A 15,423-nucleotide genomic window follows, 5' to 3' on the forward strand; every position below is an offset into this window, starting at 1 on the left:
TAGTTTGCTGATTACATGACCCTGGGAGGGCCTTGCATGGTAACTTTCCAATTAATGTATCCTCGCCAACATGCGAGTACGCTTAGCGAACGGCACACAAGCATTTTATGGAAATGTCTTTGTATTCTGGGAGTTAATGTAGGGAACTGAGGACTACTAAGATGTGAAGGTTTCCTCTCAGACCCTGGATGAACCTGGCCATCTTTTTCTGAATAGCCTGTAAATGCAGAATCAAGCTTTTGGGAACAATCAAGAATAGTCTGGATCAGTGATCTATTTTGGCTCGGGGCACCTCACTTTATGTGACATGTTAAGGAAGTGCTGAATGGGTCTTCTTAGCATGTGGAAGGGGTACCATAATTTATTTGGGATATTTTGAATTTGAAGGGTGAATGACACCAAGTCATAACATATGTGACTTTTGATACAAATTATATGTACATCTGATTTCTTATGTAATGCATTGCAGGAGCCAAGCATTATTGATAAGAGCAAGGCTATATATAATTCAAACAGAGAATGGCTTAACTTTGTCTGTCAATCCTCTTCTAGCAACTACAACTACAACCACAACTGCCGGTAAGTGTCCATTGTCTTTATTCTGTGTACTGACTTGGAGTGTTTCCACTGCATAAAGGAGATGAGCTGAATATTCTTGGCCCCCTATTTCTGAATACATTTTAACTGGAATGTTTGGCCTTTGGAGGTGTGGAGAGTAAAGTATAAACTGAAACGGTGATCAATTTGGAAGAGTAATAAGGCTCTGAACGTCTCATTTGAAAGTGGTAACACCATTTCCAGTGTTGTCTTTAATCTGACGGGTGAAAGTAAGAAAGACAAAATATATGTGGCTGCTAGAGCACACCATATTTAAATCTGGTTTGTGAACTAATAGGTTGGTGTTAGTAAAATATAATAGTAAGGGATCACTAGTTCTGATGCACAGAGAGAATGGCTCAACTTTGTGTTTTGTTCCAGTTGTGTGTGGGACATATGGTCCAAATCAAAACAGGAAACATCCATTTTCATTGCCGGTTGGAATATGTCAGCTGAGGGAACAAGCAAAGCAATGTGCTTGCATTTTACAGACTAACTGGCCGATTCATGGAACAAACGGGCGCCAAAAAAGTGGCGCAAGCTGGCACAAGCAGGCGCTAGCGTGAAAAATGTGTGCGATTCATGGAAGCTCCTGCGCGTGTTTTTCCCGAAATGTGCGCCAAACCCATGCGTGGCGCACACGTCATTGCACCATCCCGAACGCTGTGCACAGGGAAAGCACACAGCGTCCGCGCACACACCAAAAAGGGGGCGGGACCCTGGGCATAAAACGCGGAATGGGGAACAACGAGTGAAAAAGAAGGCGTAACTGGGGAAGTACTGCAGGGAACTAACTACACGGAATGCCCACACGCACGCGAACAACCCGTATAAACCCGCGCATAGCAAAAGACACGCATAGGCGTCAACGCGTCCGCCACACGAAGAAAGTCGGAAGCGTCCCCGTGCACAGTATAAAAGTGTGCGCAAACAACAAACACGTATATACAGCTAAAATGAATGCCCCATTTGTCGCAGCACTGATCATGGGACACCGCAGGAGAAGGAGAATAGCCAGGGCCCGCATTTTTTCACCCCGGACAAGCCTTTTTGGGATGCCTGACAACCAGGTCTACGGCAGGTATAGGTTTCCACCTCATATCATAATAGACCTGCTCAGGGATTGGGAAGATGACCTTACATTCCCCACCCTCTGCTCCCAAGCATTCAGCCCCTTGGAGAAGGTGCTCAATGTCCTGCATTTTTTGAGCACTGGGTCATTTCACCGGACTACTTCCATAGTGGGGGTGTCTCACAGGCCACACAGTCATGCTGCCTACACCAGGTCTTGGCAATCATGACTGCGCGCCCCTCAGTTCGCAGGCACATATACATGCCCAGAACACCCGCAGAAAGGCATGCAGTTGTCCAGGATGTTTACAGGGTGACACATTTCCCCAAAGTGCTTGGTGCCGTAGATTGCACCCATGTGGCCCTACGTCCACCTAGGGCCACTGAGCGCATCTACCTAAATTGCAAGCACTGGCATTCCATCAACGTGCAGGTGGTATGCGATGCAAAGGGAATCATCACCTCTGTCTATGCAAACTACCTTGGCTCCACCCATGACAGTTTCATATACAGAATTTCTGCCCTGAGCCCGGCCCTGGAACCTGGGCAGCATGGTGACACATGGCTCCTAGGTGAGTACAAATGCCTGTGCACATGCATGCATGTCACACACACACAAATACACAAACCCCAATAATCACAACCATCATCACCTCTCCAAAGGACAGTGCCTACCCTCTGAGCAACCGCATGATGACGCCAATCCGGAACCCCACCACACCACCCCAGGTAAGATACAACACGGCCTATATTGCAACCAGGGCCATAGTGGAGCGCTCATTCGGAGTGCTCAAGTCACACTTCCGCTCCCTTGACCGCTCTGGCGAGCAGCTACTCTATGCACCCCCAGTAGTGTGCAGGATCATTATGGCAGCATGTGTCCTGCACAATGTTGCAACACGGCAGGGCGTACCGGTGGACATGGTGGTGCCCCCACATCCCCAACCACAGGCACAAGTGCTGCCCATGGGAGGGGATAGGGCACGTGGTGAGGAAGCCCGGACCCAGCTTGTGGCCACATTTTTCACCTAAACTCCCACCCCTGCGGAGTGCACACAGGCCTGGCACATACCAGGTGCCAATCGATGATGACAAAGAGACAGTCAACTGTCACAACCTTACCACCCTGAGAATATTGCCATGAAAGTGCCACATTGTGTGCATCCCTAGCTACTTAAACATAAGCAATCCTGTGTGACCAAAGGCACACATGCAAGGTGTGAATCACACAGACCTGCAAAACAGGCCATGACTATCACTGGTATGTCACCCAAACCCTCCCAAACCACAACATGACATGGCAAGCAATATCTATACACCAACACAGTACCAATAAGGTACACATGGACATGTGAAAAATGTAAAGTGGCATCAGACAATGATGCCTGACATGGAATCAGATGAAATGACTGACCAACAACCATCCACCCAAAAGAAGTCATACCCAAATGCATTCCAACAGTTGTAGTTGTAACATAACAATGAATGCCTGGTTACATGCACATTGTGCGTTGCAAAATCAACACTGCAGTTTCTGTGTGCCGTGTCCACCTCCTGCAACACACTGCTCAGCGCACAGCATAGTGAACAGCCATTGTGTGTGATGCACACCCTGAACATCACACCTAAACAACAAACTACATCAAAAAGCAAATTACGCATGTACAGGATCCACAATTGGTCATAGATCATGTGCTGCAGGGACACAGTGGGCACCAGAAGGCAAACAGAGTGTACATGTGGACATGGAAGGGTGGTTGTACATGTAGTGGATCATAGTGCGAGTGTGTGGGTCAGTAGGGACATGCACTCAATATATGCATGTGCAATCAAGTGACCATCAGTGTCCTCTACATATCACATGTGAACATTGACCATGTGTACATCCCAGCATGTCAAGCCACAACTATTCCCTCACACCTGAAAGGTAAACACAACACATGAACAGGCATTGATCAGCAGAATACGTCATGTACATAGGATATAACAATTACAATGCCAGGGTGCGCATCACAGTGTAGGGCAAGGCAACTCTCAACAACAAAACACCCCCCTTTCCTCACAAATCACCATGACCCACTGAACAACTGCACCTGGGTTATGTAGCCTTCATCCTTGAAGTTCACCTGGCCACAGGATCACCCTTCCCCTTTGTCACCATCTTCCACCTTGTGTGTAAAAAGTGTCCAGCACCCTCAGAGGCCACCTTGACTTGCAAAAACACCAAATCAAAGAGAACTCAAAGCAACACAGAAGCCAAGCAAAAAGCCTGCAGGCAGCAAAACAAACCAGAAGAGCCTCTGGTAGATGACTTGAAGTAGCAGTATGTCACAAAGCCCAAGTACTACCACAATGACGTAACAACCAAGGTAGCACAGTAAAACAATGTCACAACAGGATGTGTACCATGTGTGGTACATAACACAGAATGATGCACCACGAACTGATGTGTAGTGTCACAGCTCCAGTGTTCAGGCGCAGGAGTGGCACGAACCAACCACCCCCACTGTGGTCTGGGTGCCTGCAAGGTCAAACTCACACAGGCCTCTGAGGCCCTGGTGGGGAAGAAGGGTCAGGGATATGCAGTTGGGACAGGCATTGCTATACTGGATAACCGGAATGAGGGGCAGCAGAGGGGAATAGGATTGACACGGGAAAGTAGGAAATGCACAAAACTGTACTGCTCACATTAACACCTACACAATTACACCAAACTTGATCATCATGCACATAGTAACAAATTACTCAAATGGAAGACAAAGAGAAACTTATCACTGGGGTGAGTGCTAGCCTCCTGCCGGCGCACTCTCAGGTATGGTAACAGGAGCAGTTCAATGTTGCAAAGAGAGCCACAGTTACTAATCTGTGCGTGCCCATATCACAAAAACACACCACCATATATGCCCCAAAGTAACAAACTACTCTACAAACAATGTGGTGTGTATGCTTCGTACCCATACGTAACATTACCCCTGTGATGGTTCATACACAGTCAATGCAGTAAGTCAGGCGCCGGTGGGTGCGTGGCAAACGGAAGACCAATGTGTCAAGATTCACACAACATGCAATGTTCCCTGGGTAAGCAGCCAGACGCATATAGCAAGGTATGACTTCAGAACAAGTCGTGTTCCACCATGACCAAAATAAAGTAGGTAGTGCATGTGTTGGAAATGAAATGCACTGCACACGAGTCTGTCCCTCGCTGTCTGTCCCTGTGAGCTGCTTCTTTCCATGTCTTGGAATGCTACATGGCTAATACAGTGCCTCAATGGACCATGGTGGACCGGAGGGTATGTGCCAATGCCCCTGCAGGTGCCCAGACAACTTTCCCATCAACTAGCCATTAGTCCACCAATGCATCTCAGCTGTATTGTGTGCTTCAACACCAATATTTGTCCAAGCTCACCGTCTGCCCCCCTGTGCTGCTCACCTTGCCTGGAGTCCCTTGAAACACGTCAGCTGTTTTTGGATGTATGAGCGCAATCCCTGTGCCTCTGCTACATGCGCATGTCGGCACCACCTAACGTGTCCAGCTTCCCGACGTCCAATGGGCCATGTCTGCTGGCAAAGGTGGTCTGGAGGCTCATCCCCCTGCAGAAAGGGCATGAAACACATGATTAATGCTTTAAAATCATCGGTGTGTGTCTCTTCAGGCATTTCATGACTGGACCATGTCAGAGACGTACATCACAGGCAAAGTGTGGTACACACTATATACGGCATGATTTGCAACATGCACATGTACAGTAAAGATAAGAAACATACTACACAATGCATAGCAATTAATGTACACATGAATCATGAAACCCCCCATCTAGCGAAAGAAGAACAGTGGTCAATAACACCCCCATCATCCCCACTAGGGGTGTTAACACAAGTTTGACAGCAGCAGTCATGCCACAGATATGACAGTCCAAAGCCCTTGTGTAATAGGCTGTTACACCGAACCATCCTTGTGAGTCCATGGATAAGGGAAGCAGGAGTGGCATATGTGAGTCAGGACCCCAAGCTGCAAACACATTCACAAGAAAAGCTTGAAGGGCACAGCTGGAACAGACAGTGGATGCTTTCAAAAGCCACAAAGCACCACACCGTCACATGAAAGCACAATAAACAAGCAATTTTAAACTATATTAACTAATTACACTAACTGAAAAACCTACATTACCTAATTAAACCAACTTTCAAATAGAAACTAAACTAACTAAACTAAAAGAAAAATCAAAAATGGCCACATACAACCCGGGGTGGAGGCAGCCAGGAGGCGGGAGGTACAGGGTACTGCTCAACACCCACATGCGATGATGTTGAGGAAAAAAAAAACCTCCATGGGCTCAACGCCTGCACAGCCCGACCTATGTGGGAGGTACATTGTCGTCCGAGGCTGGCTCTTCCTGGAAAGGAGGATGTGACACAGGTGCCTGATCACGCCTAGCCGCAGCTTTCCCCTCATCGGCAGCAAGTCTGACGGGAGAGCCTGGTTCTGTGTGGCGATGACACGTAGGTCTGCATGCAGAACCTCCCATGATACACGTGCTTCCTCTTGCAAGGTAGCACATGTAACACAGAGTTCCTCCTGCAAGGCCTGGCTGGACAGCCCTGCACGCATGTAGCTCAGCCAAGAGGGTACGCTCAAGCTGCGCAAACCTCTCCTCTGCCCGCTCCCTCTGGGAAATCATAAGGACACCCAGAGCGGATCTGAGGGAAGCATACTCCTGATTCAGGGCCTCCATGTGTGCCTCTGCGTGAGCAGCAATAGCTTTACGCCGAGACAACATTTCAGCCTGGCCTGCCCTGTCTGAGGCCGCCATGCCCAGCCTGAGCGAGCAGGTCGTGGACTGTTCCGCCTGATGCTGGAGAAGCACCTGCCTAGCATGGGGGAGCACGGATTGGGCCACATGCTCCATGCTCTCGGCGATGTTCTCCATTTCTGCCCCCTGCCTTTCAGAATTGGCAGTCATGTCTTGCTCCCACTCAGTATACTGCAGTTGCGCGCGGTGACCGCGTTGCTGGGCTTGACCTCTGCGGGACCCAAGGACCGAGTGTCCTCGTTGTGTTGGCACCGTCCGCGGCTGTACGACTACATTCCCCCATCAATGTGATGTCCCAGGCACATCAGTGACTGGTGTGGTGGGTGACCCTGTCTCCCGATCCACCACAGGCGGAGGTTCCACCACTGTCTGACTCCTCAGTGCAGGTGTCGCGGACAGAGGAGTGACCACATCAGAATCACTCACCCCTGACATATGGAACTGATGCACATCCAATTCGATATGGACCTCAGAGTGTTCATCAGGGCTGGACTCATTTCCAGCCAGAGATAAGACGGACTATAGCACATGTGGTTTTTCGTGGCCTACCACCCCACTACCCCCACTTGTGCCGGGTTGCTGTAGTGATAACAACCCTGTGCCTGGCATGACAACACCATCCTCTGGCTCCATTGCATCATCATCTAAAAAGTCGGGAGAGAAAAGGTCACTACACATGTTAGAAGCACACAACACACACAGACATCACGCAGACACCAAGCAGATCAAGCAGACATGTCACACACAAAATAGAACCTGCCATGCATGCTGGGTCAACTTGACATTGCTTCTGTGATTAGACATGTAGAATGGTGTCAGTTTGCACAGAAGTGGGTCAATGCAGTGCAGCAAATTTGTATGTTACTCACTATCTACATGTACAAGTACTTCATGATGTGTGTCAGAAAATGTGAAGGCAGTGCAAGGTCAACTTAAGGCATCACGTACAATGTGCATTCAATGGTTGCATGGCTACAAGCAAACCACCCCTCCCCCCAAGTGCAAATGCAGGGATGCCTAGCATGGTATGAAAAGTCTGACCACAGACCTGTGTATTGACGGACAGGGTTGACTAGCATCAACTGCATCATGTGAGTCAAGTGACAACACAGCAAATGATGATGGGACAGTAAGCAGGACACATGATGAAACCTCTGGAGTACACCCACGTGTGAAGAAGACACTACACCAGTTGGACAGAGTCATTGGCCATTAAACAAGCTGAGGCCTGTGACCCACACAGACTGTCACACCCTAAACATGTGTGCAATGCAGTACTGAGCCACAGTGGACATGGGAAGGCTAATGAAATGCCATGCAATGTAGGTCACCCTGGACTCGTACTACAATGATCATCCAGTCAAGGACACATCGGGGGATGGGTGGAATACACATGGAGCATGAATGGGCACTCATGTCCCTGCGGGGTATCTGACCTCTGCACAGTCCAAGTGAGACAACCTGCATCAAGTACAAAGGATGTACCACACAGCATATGCCTGGCAGATTGGCCGCTGGAAGTTAGCATGTACACAGGACGCATGAACAGGGACGTACTCAACAGCAAAATTAAAGCAGACCAGCGCAAAGGTGGAATTGGGGTGCAGACCGGGGGTGGAGGGGCAAGGGAGCATGCCTACATGGAGTACCCACATGCAGGCAGAGGACACATGCACATCAGTCATGCTATGACATAGTCCCTGTGCTGAGAGGAAGGTCACCCCACGCTACATGCAGAAGAGCCAGTGAGCTGGAACATGGACTGGAGGGGCATCCTGGTGAGCAGCATGTGACTAGGGTGCAATAGTGGTGATGCGGACAGCCCCCGTCCGCTCCACATGTCCACCATCCAGCAGAGCAGCCATGCATCAGGGAAGCATTGCATTACTTGCACATCAGAACTATGTACATGTGACATGTAGTGGCAGTCATGCACAACACATCACACAAGTAAAACACACATGTCCTCAACAAACATGCAGCAACACTCACTGGACTGGGCATCAAAGTCTGCCATCTCTCCCACTCCTTCGACTGATTCAGATGGTATGAACTCCTCAACGAGTGACTCATGCGGAGTGAGGTCTTCCTCCTCAGGTGCAGGCCCACTGCCAGTCACCAGAGTCAAGTTGCAATTTGAGGCACGCTTAGCCTTAGCGCTGCGTTTGAGTTAATTCCAACGCTTTTTGCACTCTTGCACCGTGCGCACCTCATGGCCGAATGCAATCACATGTTCCGCAACTTGCTTCCAGTGGGCATCACGGTGGGCAGTCGTAGTCTGACAATTAGGACCCACCAGCATGTCACAGCTGTGGTCCCGCACATACTCCATGAGGAAGTCCAGTTCCTGGTTGCAGAAAGGCTTCTTTCTCAACATGCAGGAGGTTGTGGCTGTGTATGGGGTCTCAGCCTGTGCTGCAGGTGCATCCTTCCTCCTCTTGGATTGTGGCGCAGACCCTGGCTGGCAAATGCTGCCCTGAACAGTATGGCCAGTGGCACCGGTGGATTGAGCCAAGGGAGTGGCAGGTGGAGGGACGAGCAAAGGCCTGACTTGCGTCAGTGGCAGCTGGGTGACCTCTAATGGACCCTGCGCAGCAACATCCGCTGTGGCAGGGTCATTGACCGCGACTGTCCTGGTTGGCAGATTCACAACCGGGGTGTTGTTGACCGCATCTGCCCCTGCACTTGCCAACACCCGGCTGTTCAGGGCAGCAGATGACATTACTGCCCCAGGCACATGTGTCTTGGTAAGAGCAACCCTGCGTGCACCTACGGTTTCCCTCCTGGCCTGTTGGAAATCTTCCAAGGACTCTCCAAGTGCCAACGCAGTCTGCGCTGGCAGACCCTGAGCCTGGGTGGTGGTGTCCACAGCTGCACCTGCAGCTACCACTACCCTTGGGCACGTGGCATTTGATGAAACAGACTGCCGGGTCACATGGGCACCAGTGCCAGATGCAGAAGCTGCATCTCTCTGAACCACAGGGGGTGTGGTTCAGAGAGATGCACCGACTGCACTTATGCACCGACTGCACCGACAAATGGCACAACATCGTGCTCAAGTGGCGCACCCCTGCCTCTTCCCCCTCTGCAGCCACCCTGGACACCCTGGAGTCCCCCTACTCCTTGGTCACCCTGGCCACATCCCTGTCCACGCCCGCCATGAGGAGGTTGTCCAGCTGAGGTGCCCCTCACCTTTGGTGGCCTCCCAACCATGGCACAGATGGATTAGTGCCATGACAGATGGAGGAGCGCCAATGGGAGATGTACACCACAATTGTACTGGGCAATTGTGGTGAAGGGGGTGGGATGCAAGATGTTAACAGCACCCCTGCACCTGCAAGGCTGTGTGTGACCCCGGTGATGTAGTGACGGGTCACGCAACATTCAGGCGCCCCAAAACTGCAGTAAAACCGTGATTGCAACCCTGCAGCCTACGTGCGTGGAATTAACTTCCGGAAGTACGCCGTGGCACCCAGTAACACGGAAAACGTGTACGCATGGGACACGCAGGCTTCTATGACCTCGAAAATGGGTGCGATACACAGGGGCACCCGCAGTGGGAAAAATAGAGTGCGCGACTCATCGTCTGACTAGCGTGATAATGAAAAACACTGGTAGCCAATACCCCCGCCAAAAGAAGAGATACGTCCTTGATCCGCTGTGAAGTTGTAATGGCGCGCGAAACAGCACGAAGTAGCAACATCCCTGTATGCATAGCAAACGGCACACAAGGATTTTATGGAACTGTCTTTGTCTTCTCTGAGTTATTGCAGGGAACTGAGGACTACTAAGATGTGGTGGTTTCCTCTTAGGCCCTGTATAAACCTGGCCATCTTTTTCTGAATACCTTGTAACTGCAAAGTCAAGCCGTTGGGTACAATCAAGAATATCCTGGAGAAGTGAACTATGTTGGCTCGGGGACTTCCACTTTATGTGACATATTAAGGAAGTGCAGAATGAGTTTTAGCATGTGGAAGGGGTAACACCATTTATTAGTGATTTTTTGAATTTGAATGGTGAATGACAGCAAGTCATAAAATATGTGACTTTTGATACACATCAGTCTCCACGAAAGGCTCGTACAGCGAAATGCTGGCCCCGCTCACCTTTAACACATGCTGAGGGAAACACCTGCGTGCGTCGCTTCACTTACGCACTTAATCCATTTCCTCGGATTACACGCATTCACACGCGGACGTGCAGTATTTTCACGTGCGTGCTAAACCACTATGCCCACGTCACGAGAGAAACACCCGCGCGCATCGTGTCACATACGCGCGTAACCCCTTTCCTTGGATTACATGCATTCACACGTGGACGTGCAGTTTTTTCACACGCGCGCTGATCCACTATGCTCCCGTCACAAGGGAAAGGCCTGTGCGCGCTACGTCACAGACACGCTTACGCGCTAAGGGCCTTTCCTCGAGTTACACGCTGACGTGCTATTTTTGCACGTGCCAAATCACTCCATATCAAGTTGGCCATGCAACAACACACGGAAGACCACGCTCCTGTCCAGAAGGCTGAATTACTGCTCTCCAGAGCCCCGTGCATGCTCCCACCTGCCATATGCTGCTGCCTGCCTGCCTGCTGCCCACGTGCCCTGCTATTTGGTGCCTGCATGTCAGCCAGGGGTGCAGTTGCTGTGACCACCCCTGCTGGAACTGAAGACTCCCGACTGGGATACCATCGCTCCACAGCCCAGCCCCAGGACCCAGTTGCCCACCTACACCTGCCTCTGGGGTTGCCATGTCGGGTACAACACCATCTGGCACCACTGGCAACCCCCAGCCAGAGAGGCATAGGCCACCAGCTTCAGTGCCAGGGAAGTTGGTGTCCTGTTGGAGCAATTCCTGGGGCAGTATGATGCCCTCTTTGGAAGTTCGTGTGCCGACAATGAAGGACAGACCAGGAACAGGATGGACATTGTGACTGCCATCAAAGAGCAGGGGGTGGCAGTCCGTGACATCAAACATGTCCAGAAGAGCTGGGAGGACTCCAGGTCCAGGACCTTTGATAAGGCCCGGCGCCTCTTGAAGGCAGCGGAGAATGCGGAGGGGCGCCGGGGCCACCTGTCTGACCACCAAAAGAGGGTCCTGGAACGCATACGCCCAGCGCTCCACGTCCAGGCTCTTGAGAGCCAGACCCGTCTGGAGTCGAGCGGTAAGTGTACGTGCATTCTGATTGGACGCTGTGCGTGTTGTGGGCAGGTTGCACATGTGTTTTTGTAGGGCCATGTATGGATGTGTATGCACAGGGGCGTGAGGCTGCCACATGTGATTCATCTCATGTGTGAGACATAGATGGTGTATTTGTTGCTAAGCATGCTGGCCAAATGCAGGTGTGGGAGCACACATGTTTGAATTTCTGTGAATGTACGTTGGCATGGTTGTGGTGTCACACATGGATGGTGGTTCCTGCTGCATGTATCTGCACTGTGTGCATGTGTGTGTATTTGACAAGTGTGCAACTGTGATGCAACATGGATGCATGTGACACTGACATGTAGGAGGCTGATTGCCAGATGTGACATGGATGGTGACCTTATCACTGCAGTGGTGGAGATGTACAGATGCATGTCAGTCTGGTGGCATGTGTGCATGTGTTGTGCACTCTCTGTGGTTCATGTGACGTCAGGCTCACCTTCGGCTGCTCGTGCTGTGGTTTGTGTATGGACGGTGCTGCCTGGTGCAATATTCCTGTGGATTTGCTCATGTGTGTGAGTTGAAATGACACATGTTGGGGAGTGTGATGCCATGTCTGTAGTTTTACACTGCCACTCATGTGCAACTGTCATGTGTGTATCAGTCCATTGTACAGTGCCCTGATGCTTGTGTTCTATCTCTCCCTGTCTGCAGCGTCAACTGATGAAGAGGGCGAAGAGGTTGCTGTGGAGCAAAGCGGCAGTGATCGCACCACCAGCCGGAGACGCAAGGCCCGGCTCCCCTCCCAGGTTCATCTCATCGGGGAGTGAGGAGTCTGGTGCCGTGTCCCAGGCCGCAGCTGCTGCCGGTATGTCCAAGAGGCGGAGGTCGGAGGTGGACTCCTCGGCAGCAGAAGGGGCAGCTAAGACCCCACTGGGTCCGATAGAGGAAGATGGCATGGAGTCATCCAAGTTGGTGGGGGGTTTGGTGGAGGAGGAAGCCGTGGAAGGGACACACATGGGGTTTGGAGGTGGGGATTCCACTGGTGCTAGTGGTGCAGTGCAGGGGCAGGGACAGGAGGCAGCACAAGCCGCCGCGGAGGTGCCTGTGTGTAATCCTTTCCCCGATCCTGTGACTGCATCATCCTGCACCAGCACAGATGCCTACATTCAGACCGGTTTTCAGGGAGGGGATGAGCGCATAACAACTGGCCTTCCTCTCCCTGTGGACGAGGCAATCCGGGACCGGGTAGAGCCTGTCCTGTCTGGGATGGCGTTGTGTCAACGGGGCATGCAAGGTGACCTGCAGTGTTTTTGTGAAGACACTGCACGTCATCTCGGATGCCTCATTGAACGCGTTGACCTACTGGGACGGGTCACCAGGCTGGATTCCTCCATATGCTGGACCCTGTTCCGACTCCCTTCTCACCTGAACCCCCTATGCGCCAGTCGTCCTCCATGTCATCTTCCCACCCATGTATCACCTGGGTACCCTGTGGAGCTGTCTCTGACCCTGCGGCCAGGCTGGTGGAAGACACATCCCTGCCACAGTCGGGAGTCGGATGTCCAGCAGGGGTGGCCACCTCAACAACTGCACCCCAGCCGGAGGAGGACATGCAGGCAGCAAGAGCCAGGGCACGGGCACAGCAGCAGCAGCAACAAGGTGGGAGCCATGATGGCTCGGGGCCTTCAACATCCGAGGGGCAGGCATCGGCCAGAGGGCAGGAGGACCCAGGATTACAAGTGTCTTCCGTGTGGCAGCGGTTGGGCCAGGCCATAGATGCGGAGCAGCGACCGGCGGAAGAGGCACAGCTCACAATGGTCAGGGCGGAGAACTCCATGCGGAGGGCACTGAGGCGGGCTGAGTGCCTCGAGGCAATTCGCAGGGAGTTGGAGGTCAACATGTCATCGTCCCTGCTAACCCTCGGGGCCATGGAAGAGGACCGCCTCCAGGACATCGAGCAGGAATTCGATGATGCCCTGGCCCGGGAAATCGGGAAGTGAGCCGTCGGACAAGCCCGCCGCCATTGTATATAGTTTGTAGTTTTAGGTTTCCTTTATCTTTTTCATTCATTTGGGGCGCTTGGACTATGCCCCACCTTTTTGTATATAGTTCTTTATTAATTTTTTTTTTGCTGGGTTTCATTTCATTCGTTGGGCTCATGGACCCTGGATTACTTCTTTGTACATAGTTGAACAGTGGATTTATCTATTATTATTTTTCTCACCATGGAGCAATGGATTTTACTGTTTCCGGTTATTTTGGATTTGATTTGGTGGCCAGAGACTTTGGACACATTTTAATTTCGATTTATTTGGATTCAGACTTCATGTTTTTCTTTTTGTGTTTTGGACATGCTGCATTTCATCTTTTTTTCAAACATTTTTTTCATGTTTTCATTTGATTACATTCTTTTTGTGTTCAATACATTTTTGTTTATTACTTCTCTCATTGGTTTCATGCATGTCACGGTGTAGGTTTTCACAATCACCAGCACCCATTGTGTGTGTGTGACAAACATGTGTTGATGTACATTCTTTTGGGTTGTATCATGTAATGGGCATTTCAATGTGAGGTGGATGGGATACTTGGCTGGGTCTTTGTACAGGGGTGGCGTGCAGTGGGATTTGGGAGGCCATGAGGCCATGATTGTGGATCATGATGACGTGTTGGGGGACATGAGTCGGGGCCTGAGCCTCACTGCTAGGGGGTGGGGGTGCTGGGGGACATGAGTCGGGGCCTGCTGGCAGGTGCCTGTCAATGCTGGGCGGGTGGGGGTGCTGGGGGACATGAGTCGGAGCCTGAGCCTCACTGCTGGGGGTGGGGGTGCTGGGGGACATGTGTCAGGGCCTTCTGGCAGGTGCCAGTCAATGCTCGGTGGGTGGGGTGCTGGGGGACGTGATTTGGGGCCTGATGGCAGGTGCCCCTCACTGCTGGGTGGTTGGGGGTGCTAAGGGACATGAGTCAGGGCCTGCTGGCAGGTGCTCCTCACTGCTGGGTGGGTGGGGGTGCTGGGGGACATGAGTCAGGGCCTGGGACTCACTGCTGGAGGGTGGGGGTGCTGGGGGACATGAGTCAGGGCCTGCTGGCAGGTTCCCCTCACTGCTGGGTGGGTGGGGGTGCTGGGGGACATGAGTCGGGGCCTCCTGGAGGTGCCCATCAATGCTGGGTGGGTGGGGGTGCTGGGGGACATGAGTCAGGGCCTGAGCCTCACTGCTGGGTGGGTGGGGGTGCTGGGGGACATGAGTTGGTGATCACTAATGCACAGCGACATGTGGGCTGGCTAGGGGGCATGCCCATGGTGGATGGGCTGCGTGCGGGACATGACCAGGGGTGCAGGGTAGTCCCCTGTGGTGTGGGCTGCCTGCAGGGGCCGTAGAGGGGGTAGAGGGCACACCTGGGAGGACCCACACTGCCATTTCACGTGTGGGACTACCAGTGCATACACATACCCCGCTCTGACAGCGAAATTGCATGTGAAATTCCCCTGAACCCCAGTAATACACGTACCCCGCTCGCACAGGGCCAATTGTGTGTGAAACTCCCCGTGAACCCCAGTAATACACGTACCCCGCCCGACAGGGCCAATTGCATGTGAAACTCCGCGCGAACCCCAGTAATACACGGACCCCGCTCGCACAGGGCCAATCGCGTGTGAAACTCCGCGCGAAGCCCAGTAATACACGTACCCCGCATGCACAGGGCCAATCACGTGTGAAACTCCCCGTGAACCCTAGTAATACACGTACCCCGCTCGCACAGGCCCATTTGCGTGTGATTCTCCTTCGTGCAGGGGTGTA

At 51.9% G+C, this 15,423-nt stretch overlaps 1 long non-coding RNA gene across 3 annotated transcripts in view; it reads left to right on the forward strand.

Moving 5' to 3' along the window:
* The window catches only part of LOC138562527 (uncharacterized), a 173,500-nt gene that overhangs the window by 55,862 nt on the left and 102,215 nt on the right, over positions 1–15,423 (forward strand). For all 3 annotated transcript variants that reach the window (XR_011299337.1, XR_011299339.1, XR_011299338.1), the window contains one exon: positions 553–579. This is a non-coding gene — a long non-coding RNA (uncharacterized lncRNA). The remainder of the gene's footprint in view (positions 1–552; positions 580–15,423) is intronic.

This window comes from Ambystoma mexicanum, unplaced genomic scaffold (assembly GCF_040938575.1).
Source record: "Ambystoma mexicanum isolate Mex_15411 unplaced genomic scaffold, UKY_AmexF1_1 Mex_scaf56, whole genome shotgun sequence".
Lineage (NCBI taxonomy): Eukaryota > Metazoa > Chordata > Amphibia > Caudata > Ambystomatidae > Ambystoma > Ambystoma mexicanum.